Source organism: Papio anubis, chromosome 6 (assembly GCF_008728515.1).
Source record: "Papio anubis isolate 15944 chromosome 6, Panubis1.0, whole genome shotgun sequence".
Taxonomy (NCBI): domain Eukaryota; kingdom Metazoa; phylum Chordata; class Mammalia; order Primates; family Cercopithecidae; genus Papio; species Papio anubis.
The window spans coordinates 145,374,926-145,383,277 of record NC_044981.1 but is presented as its reverse complement, the minus strand read 5'-3'; the positions used below and the strand labels follow the sequence as shown (position 1 = coordinate 145,383,277).

The 8,352-nt window shown below is 36.8% G+C and overlaps 1 long non-coding RNA gene across 1 annotated transcript in view; it reads right to left on the bottom strand.

Annotated features, from left to right (window-relative positions):
- Nucleotides 1–468: 468 nt before the first annotated feature.
- LOC116275374 overlaps nucleotides 469–8,352 on the bottom strand; it is a 32,853-nt gene continuing 24,969 nt past the window's right edge. The window contains exon 3 of the long non-coding RNA XR_004184431.1: nucleotides 469–3,997. This is a non-coding gene — a long non-coding RNA (uncharacterized LOC116275374). The remainder of the gene's footprint in view (nucleotides 3,998–8,352) is intronic.

Below are 8,352 nucleotides of genomic sequence, written 5' to 3'. Positions count from 1 at the left end.
ACTGGCTCTTGCTGACTTTGAAGGTGAAAGGAATACAGGAGCCGAGGATGGTGGGCAGCCTCTAGACGCTGGAAAAGGCAAGAAAATATATTCTGTCCTAGAAGCTCCAGAAGGAACCAGCCCTCCCTGACACCTTAATTTTATCTCAGTGAGACCTGTTTTGGACTAATGATTTCCAGAACTATAAGATATAAGATAATAAATTTGTGTTGTTTTCAGCTGCTAAATTTGTAGCACTGTGTTACAGAAGCAATAGGAAACTAATATCTTCAATATTAAAAGTGGGGCCTAATGGGAGGTGTCTGGGTCACAAGGTTGAATCCCTCATGAATAGATTAATGTCCTCCCTGGGTTGGGGGAAGTGAGCGAGTGAGTTCTCATTCTATCAGTTCCCTCTAGAGCTGCTTGTTTAAAAAAAAAAAAAAAACCCAAAAATAAAACAACAACAAAAAAAAACACACACACATACAAATCAGCCTAGTACCTCCTCCAGCTGTATTGCTTCCTCTCTTGCCATGTGATCTCTGCACACCCTGGCTCTCCTTCACCTTCTGCCATGAGTGGAAGAAGCCTGACGTGCACATGCTTGCCCTGTGCTTCTTCTACAGCCTACAGAACCATAAGTCGAACAAACCTCTTTTCTTTATAAATTCTTTATAAATTGCCCAGCCTCAGATATTCCTTCAGAGCAACACAAAAAGGACTTAGACAACCATGTTACGGACATTTCTATCGCCCAAAAAGGTTCCTCACTGACCCCTTCTAGTCCAATTATATTCCCTCAAACAGAGGGAATCACTGTTTGAATTCCTATCAGATTAAATTACTTTTGCCTATTCTTGAACTTCATATAAATGAAATTATAAAGTATTCATTCCCTTGTGTCTGACTTTTTTCTTTCAATATGCTGATTTTGATATTCATACAAGTTGAATGTATCAGTAGTTCAAACCCTTTTATTGCTTAGTAGTATAGCATTGTCAGCACATGTCAGATCAGTATCACGCCTGGAATTGACAGTGTTGCTTCTGTCATAATATATTGGTCAAAGCAGTAACAACACCCATCTAGGTTCAATAGGTTGGAGAAAAAATTCCTCTTAATATAAATGGCAAATATCCTGATATGAACTGAATTCACACATTCTTCCTAGTACCCCAGAATGTGACTGAATTTGGCAATGGGGTCTTTAAAGTATTAATTAAGGTAAAAATGAGGTCTTGTGAGTGGTGGTGTTTTAAGGCAATATGACAAGTGCCCTTTTAAGAAGAGGAGATAATGGCAGGGATGTGCACAGAGGAAAGACCATGTATGTGCAAGGGGAGAAGATAACCATTTACAAGACAGAGAAGACTGAGAATGAAACCAACCCTGCTGACATCTTGATTTTGTTCTTCTAGTGTCCAGATCTATGAGGAAATAAATTTCTGTTGTTTGAGCCACCCGAGCTGTGGTATTTGTTACAGCAGCACTCATAAACTGATACAGACCCATTGTAGAAGACAGGAGATATTATTGTGGCTAAATACAGTCATCCATGGTTAGATTAGTTAGGTTTAAGCCTTCTGCTTTCTGTTGGTTTTCTATTTGTTCCATCTGTTGTTTTGTTTTGTTTTGGTATTCTTTTGCCTTTCTTGCCTTCTTTTGGTTTAATTAATTTTTTTTTCTTTTTTTGGTGAGGTCCTTGCTTCACAGATTAATTTTTGCAATTCAATTTTCCTCCTTTTAGCTTTAACTCTGTTGCATTATTTTAGTGATTGCTCCAGGGACTATATTATGCATCCTTAACCTAGTTAGAATCAACATTGTGCCACTTCAACTAACACTTAAGAGACTTGTAACAGGAGAAATCATTTGTGCTCTTGTCATATATTTTTCTTATATATATTATAAATATTACAATACAGTTTTATCATTTTTTCTTTGAGCAGTCAGTTGTCTTTTAAAGAAGTTAGGGAAAAGGGAAAATAGACCTTTATATCTACCCATTTATTCAACATTTCTGGAGTTCTTCATGTCTTCTTGTAGATTTGACATTCTACGTAGCGTTTGCCTTCAATCTAAAGAATTTCCTTTAGTATTTCTTAAAGTAAGGGTCTGGTTGCCAAAAATATTTATTTTAGCTTTATCCAAAAAAAATTTTATCCTCAATTTGAAGCATATTTCCACAGTATTTGGAATGATAGTTAGACAGGTTTAAAAAATCTCCTTTTGTTAGGAGTTGAACTGTGTTCCCCTCCATCTCTAATTTCATATGTTGATGTCCTAACTCCAGTACCACATGATATGACTGTGTTTGGAGATAGAGTCTTAACATAGGGAATAAACTTAAAATGAGGTCCTTAGGATCCCCTAATCCAATATGATTGGGGTTCTTATAAAAAAAAAAAAGAAATTTGGGTACAGAGACTTGCACAGAGGAAAGATGATGTGAATAGGCATAGAGAGAAGATGGCAACCTACCAGCCAAGCCATTTCTATTATAATACAGCTCATATCCCACTGGGGAATGAAGCGGCCCATAAAGAGAGAGGTTTTATGCTCAGGCAAATACCCAAGGGAATCACCACACAGATTTCTGGGAACCCCATTGTACTGCTTTCTCTAGGCTGTACCATGATGTATGCATTCTGGCTCTTCAATACCCCTAAATGACTTTGTTCTCTCAGCTCACTGAGTTCATATTTTCCTCCTGAGCTCCACATACCTGGGTTGTCAGGAAAGTGCCCTGAGGAAGGAAACTGCAGAATTGTGCAACTCATTTATGTGTTTCCTGTCTTTTAAACATCAAAACCAGTGTTGGTGTTTAATACCTGAAGAAAAGTTTGCCCTTAAAATTTCTAGTTTTATAAGTTGTTGTTCTTGGAAGAAAAAGTCCAACATCACTTATTCCATCGGGTCCTGAAGTGGAAGTTTAATACTCAACACATTTTTATGCATAAAGAATGAATTTGACTTTGTGTTCCTAATGTTTAGTATAATTCCTGGCACAGTTGGTGCTTAATACATTTTGGATAAATTTCTAAGATTTCAGAGAAAATCTACTGTTAAAAATCCATTACTGGTTCACAATAACTTTAGAAGAAAGGAAAACAGGAGTAGAGGCAGTACTTTATGCAAATAGAAATAAATGTTTCCATTTCTGGAATAGTTTTACTGGTAAACACTATAGAGAAGATTGAGGGATAGTGTTGCAGTGCAGATTATATGTAGAGAGAAAATTGACATGTATAATAGACTTGGCTATTGGGAAAAACAACCATGTTGGTGTTTTGGAAAAAAACAACCATATTGGTGACATCAGAAGAAATAAATACACATAGGTTTCTGTGGGGATTAAGAAAAAATGTCTTGACAAGAGACATATCTTGTTTGATGGTAGATGTCGTTATCTGCTTTGTAAGAAGGCTATAGTAATGAGGGCAACATTTTCTCCTTTTCAGCAGTTTTCATCTTATTTTCTGAGGGATTTTTGTGGTTTAATGCATAGTCCAGCTGGAGAATCCTTCTGCATATGGATCCCATAGGTCCATTCTCTATGTGAACAACTAGAATGGGTTGTCAGCGTCATGCTTAGTTCTCAGGGATAGTTCTGCCACCCTAATATGGTGATACCTCACTTTTATGCTAACAGAATACAATGTTTATTGCTGCAACTCTTAAAAAAAATAATGCTTCTACTTTTCTTCTTTTCAAGCTGGTATTCTCAGTAGAATATCCATTAGGGGAATCAATTGTGTTTCATTGTCACAACTTGGATGCCCACTTTTTTTCCTTTAACCCCTTTATTCCCTATCTCTGACCATTCTATGTAGACATATACCTATGTTCTTATTTCCTAGAGAAACAAAGAGGCAGCAGAGTTAAAATTTGCCAATAAATCATGGAACCTTCTGTAGTACAGATTTTATTAACAATGGAGTAGAATTATGCAGATCCCCCTAGCTGCCTGAGTCCTGACACTTCCTCCTGCAGAGAATTAACTTGATTCAAGACTCTGGAAAGCAAGAGGAGGACTAAAGATATTAACAAGATTGATTTATGCAAAGTAAACTGCAACAATGAATATAATGTGAATTATGCAAACCAGAGGCAATGTACTTCAGAACCAGAGTCATTTGAAATCTTAATTATAATGGTTGTATATTGAAGCACACAGCAATGACAATGTCCCATATTAAACATTTGACCTTAGAGCTATCAAATAAAAATTTTAGTTTAAAAAGAAACTTTAAAAAAGCAATTAAAAAATCACAACACCTAAATTGTTATGAGCTTATATGTATTTTTTGACTTAACAAATGTGACAAGATGACAAGCGATAGAAGACAGCTGAGCACATTTGACAGGTGACTTTCTGCTCTACAACACACCTTATATGCCTAATGAGGACTTAACCTTTTCTCTTGTAATACAGCTCATATACCACTGGGGAATGAAGCAGCCATTAATGCACAGCTGTTCACTTCTGTGTAACAGATAGATATGGAGCAAAACATCCTCTGTTTTGCTGTTGCCTTTTTGTGAAACAGTTGTGAAATTTCCTACAATAGTAATAATAATAATCCCCTACATTTAGTTAGTGACTTACAGTTTACACAGTGTTTTAAGATTTAGAATAACAATAGCTACCATTTATTCCCTGTTGTATGTATTTCAGGCATTACATATACTTTGTTGTCTTAATCCTTACAACAACTCTGTGAGGCAGCCAGTGTTTTTCCCACTTTCCAGATGAGAAAACTGAGCTTTGAGAAAGTAAGTAATTGAATTAAGGTCATATAACTAGTACTAGGTCAGAGCTGAGATCTGTGTGACTCAAAGCCAATGGTTAAAACTGTTTCGTACTGCCTAGTTTGATGCTCACAACAAATACGTTCTAATGTTAAACACTTATAGCAGTTCTCTGCCCTGTTCTCAAAGTGTTACAAACTATTATGATTTGAAAAATAATGTATTTACCTAAAAGGAACAAATGGAAAAGGCTGTTGCTTGGCTAAAATTGTTCTCTACAATTTTTCATTTTATCTTTCACATCTCCTACACCCCCATATGCAATCACCTCTAACAGAGCCCACCACTCACACTGTTCACCAGCTTGGAAATCTTCCTGGCTACCTGGTCATGAGACAAGCTGTGTTCAATAGGAGACCATTATTCCATCACAAATTATCTCATGTATGTGTGTCTGTGTGTGCATGTATGAGGTATGGGAAGAGAACAAGTCAATCCAAGCATATACAAAGGGAGCAATCAGTTTTTCTGTGGCAACAGTGATGGCTCCCATGCACTATCTTTGTGATTTTGCTGAGTCATGCTGGGATATTATTAACATTCACTCACTTATTCATTTATTCAGTAAATAATACTTGTGCATCCACTCTATGATAAGCTTCAAACTAGGTGCTGGAAATACAGTGAAAAATACAGATCTATTCCTTACCCTCCTGGAGCTTATTATCTATCTGGGAATATAGATATTACCCCTTATAATATAGTGTAAAGAAGGAGATTTAGAAAATGGTGACAAAGCATAAGTCTTAGACCAGCAACAAACAAGGTTGCTTTTGAGAGTAGGGGAGCACTGCCTTCCAACTCCTGATGTTTCCATTCTTGTTGGAGGACATGCATTAATGTAACACCCAGCATCTCTCAGTTTTGCTTCATTCTCTGGGTGTCACTCCTGTTTGTCTTCACTCTTGCTCTCCACTTTTTCCCATCCAATCTTAACTGATTGGTAAGTTTGAGAAGAGGAACCAACCACGTGTAGTCCCATGCCTTCCATTCTCCTTCTCTGTGGGACTTCTATCCACAGGAAGTATACGCTCTTATCTAAGCTTCCATGCTGATAGGATCCCAGGCTGGTTCTGCCCTTGAGGAAGGCCTGTGGATTTCAGCCCTGTCTGGGACTTGAGGGGTCTAATTCTTGGGTGATATATTATAATCACAGGGTTATGGCACATTTAAGCCACATTCTTCTATATGTACTTAAAGAATAGTAAGGTAATATTTTAACCCAAAAGCATCTTACTTTTTTGTATTGTTTTTCAAACGCTTCAGAAAACCATTTGGATGGGGTGAGATAGGTGTAAATTATTGAGTTCACTTATAGCCCAACTGTAGCCATAGAAAGCACTGATTATAACAAGCATGTTTAAAACGTGTCTGCTTTAAAGGAGGACTAAGTAACATAAAATTATTCTTATAACTCAATTGGCAACATGATTACTGTCTGTTCTTTCATTTCCCACAGCAATATCATTTGAATAAGGGTAGTACTGGAATGAAAAATTAGGGAATTGTTTTGTATTTAATAATGGGTATCTAATTCCTCTTTGACCTTTACTACATATACAGTTATTATTGGTAAATTTAACTTGTGGCTCTTTATGAATGAATTTTTCTTGTTACATAATATTAAGCCATAGAGATTTATTTTGTATTTTTTGTGACATAATATATATGCAGAAAACTTTACAAAATATAAATGCTTACCAGCTCATTTAATTATCACTGGATATCAACCTTTCAAAGTGAATTCTGATAAGAAAAATAATATGATGGGTTTGTTTTCATTTCTGTTGATCTCCTTTTGTTGTTGTTGTTGTTGTTGATCTCTTCATGTGCCAAAAACATCAGCCCACATATTTGTTCTTTATTCTCATCTTAGCAATGCAGCTGTCAGAATGTAGTTGATGATCAGGATACCTCCTAATGTGTGAATTGCCTCTTATTGACTGTGTGCATGCTATTGAGATTGCTGTCTCCTCCTACCTTGCCAACATCTGTGATTGCCAGCATCACTCCATGCATGTATACAGACACACTTGTTGTATTCCACTTTGCTTTACTGAACTTCACAGATACTGAGTTTTTTAAGGATTGAAGGTTTGTGGGAGCCCTGTATCATGCAAGTCTATCGGTGCCATTTTTCCAATAGCATGTGCTCACTTGATATCTCTGTGTCACATTTTGGTAATTTTCAGAATATTTTAAAGTTATTATTATTTTTATATCTGTTATGGTGATCTGTGATCAAGATCTTCGATGTTACCGTTGTAATTGTTTTGGGGTCTCACGAACCATGGTCATATAAGACAGCAACTTAATAAATATGTGTGTTCTAACTGCTCTGCTGACTGTTCTCTCATCTCTCTTTCTCTCCTCAGGCCTCCTTATTCTCTTGAGACACAATAATGTGGAGATTAGGCCAATGAATAATCCTACAATGACTACTAAGTGTTAAATGAAAGGAAGAGTCACTTGTCTCTCACTTTATATCAAAATCTAGAAATGTGTAAGTTTAGGTGAGGAAGGCATGTTGAAAACTAGGATAAGCTGAAAGCTAGGTCTCTTGCACTAAACATTTAGCCAAGCTGTGAAAGAAAAGGAAAAGTTCTTGCATGAAATTAAAAGTGCTACTCCAGTGAACACATGAATGATAAGAAACTGAGACAGTCTTATTACTGATACAGAGAAAGTTTTAGTGGTCTGGAAAGAAGATCAAATCAGTCACAACACTCCCTTAAGCCAAAGCCTAATCCAGAGTAAGGTCCTAACTCCTTTCAATTCTGTGAAACCTGAGCGAGGTGAGGAAGCTGCAGAAAAACAACTGGAAGCTAACAAAGTTGGTTCTTGAAGTTTCAGGAAAGAAGCTGTCTCCATAACAAAACGTAAAGTGCAAGATGAAGCAGCAAGTGCTGATGTAGAAGTTGCAGCAAGTTATCCAGAAGAGCTAGCTAAGAGCACTGATGATGGTGGCTGCACTAAACAACAGATTTTCAATGTAGATGATGCAGCCTTTTGTTGGAAGAAGATACCATCTAGAACTTTCATAGCTAGAGAGGAGAAGTTAATGCCTGGCTTCAAAGCTTAAAAGAACAGGGTCTTCTGTTAGGGGCTATAAGTTGAAGCTAATGCTCATTTACCATTCTGAAATTCCTAGGACCCTTAAGAATGATGCTAAATCTACTCTGCCTAGGCTCTATAAGAGTAACAGCAAAGCCTGGATGACAGTGCATCTGTTGACAGCATGGCTATTAAATATTTCAAGCCCACTGTTGAGACCTACTGCTCAGAAAAAAATATTTCTTTCAAAATATTACTGCCCATTGACTATGCACCTGGTCATCTAAGATGTCTCACGGAGATATACAAGGAGGTTAATACTGTTTTCATGCTTACCAACACAACATCTATTCTGCGGCTCATGGATGAAGGGTTATTTTTTATTTTAGAGTCTTATTATTTAAGAGATATTTTTTAAAGCTATAGCTGCCATAGAGAATGATTCCTCTGATGGATTTGGGCAAAGTAAATTTTGGAAAGGAGACACCATTCTGGACATCATTA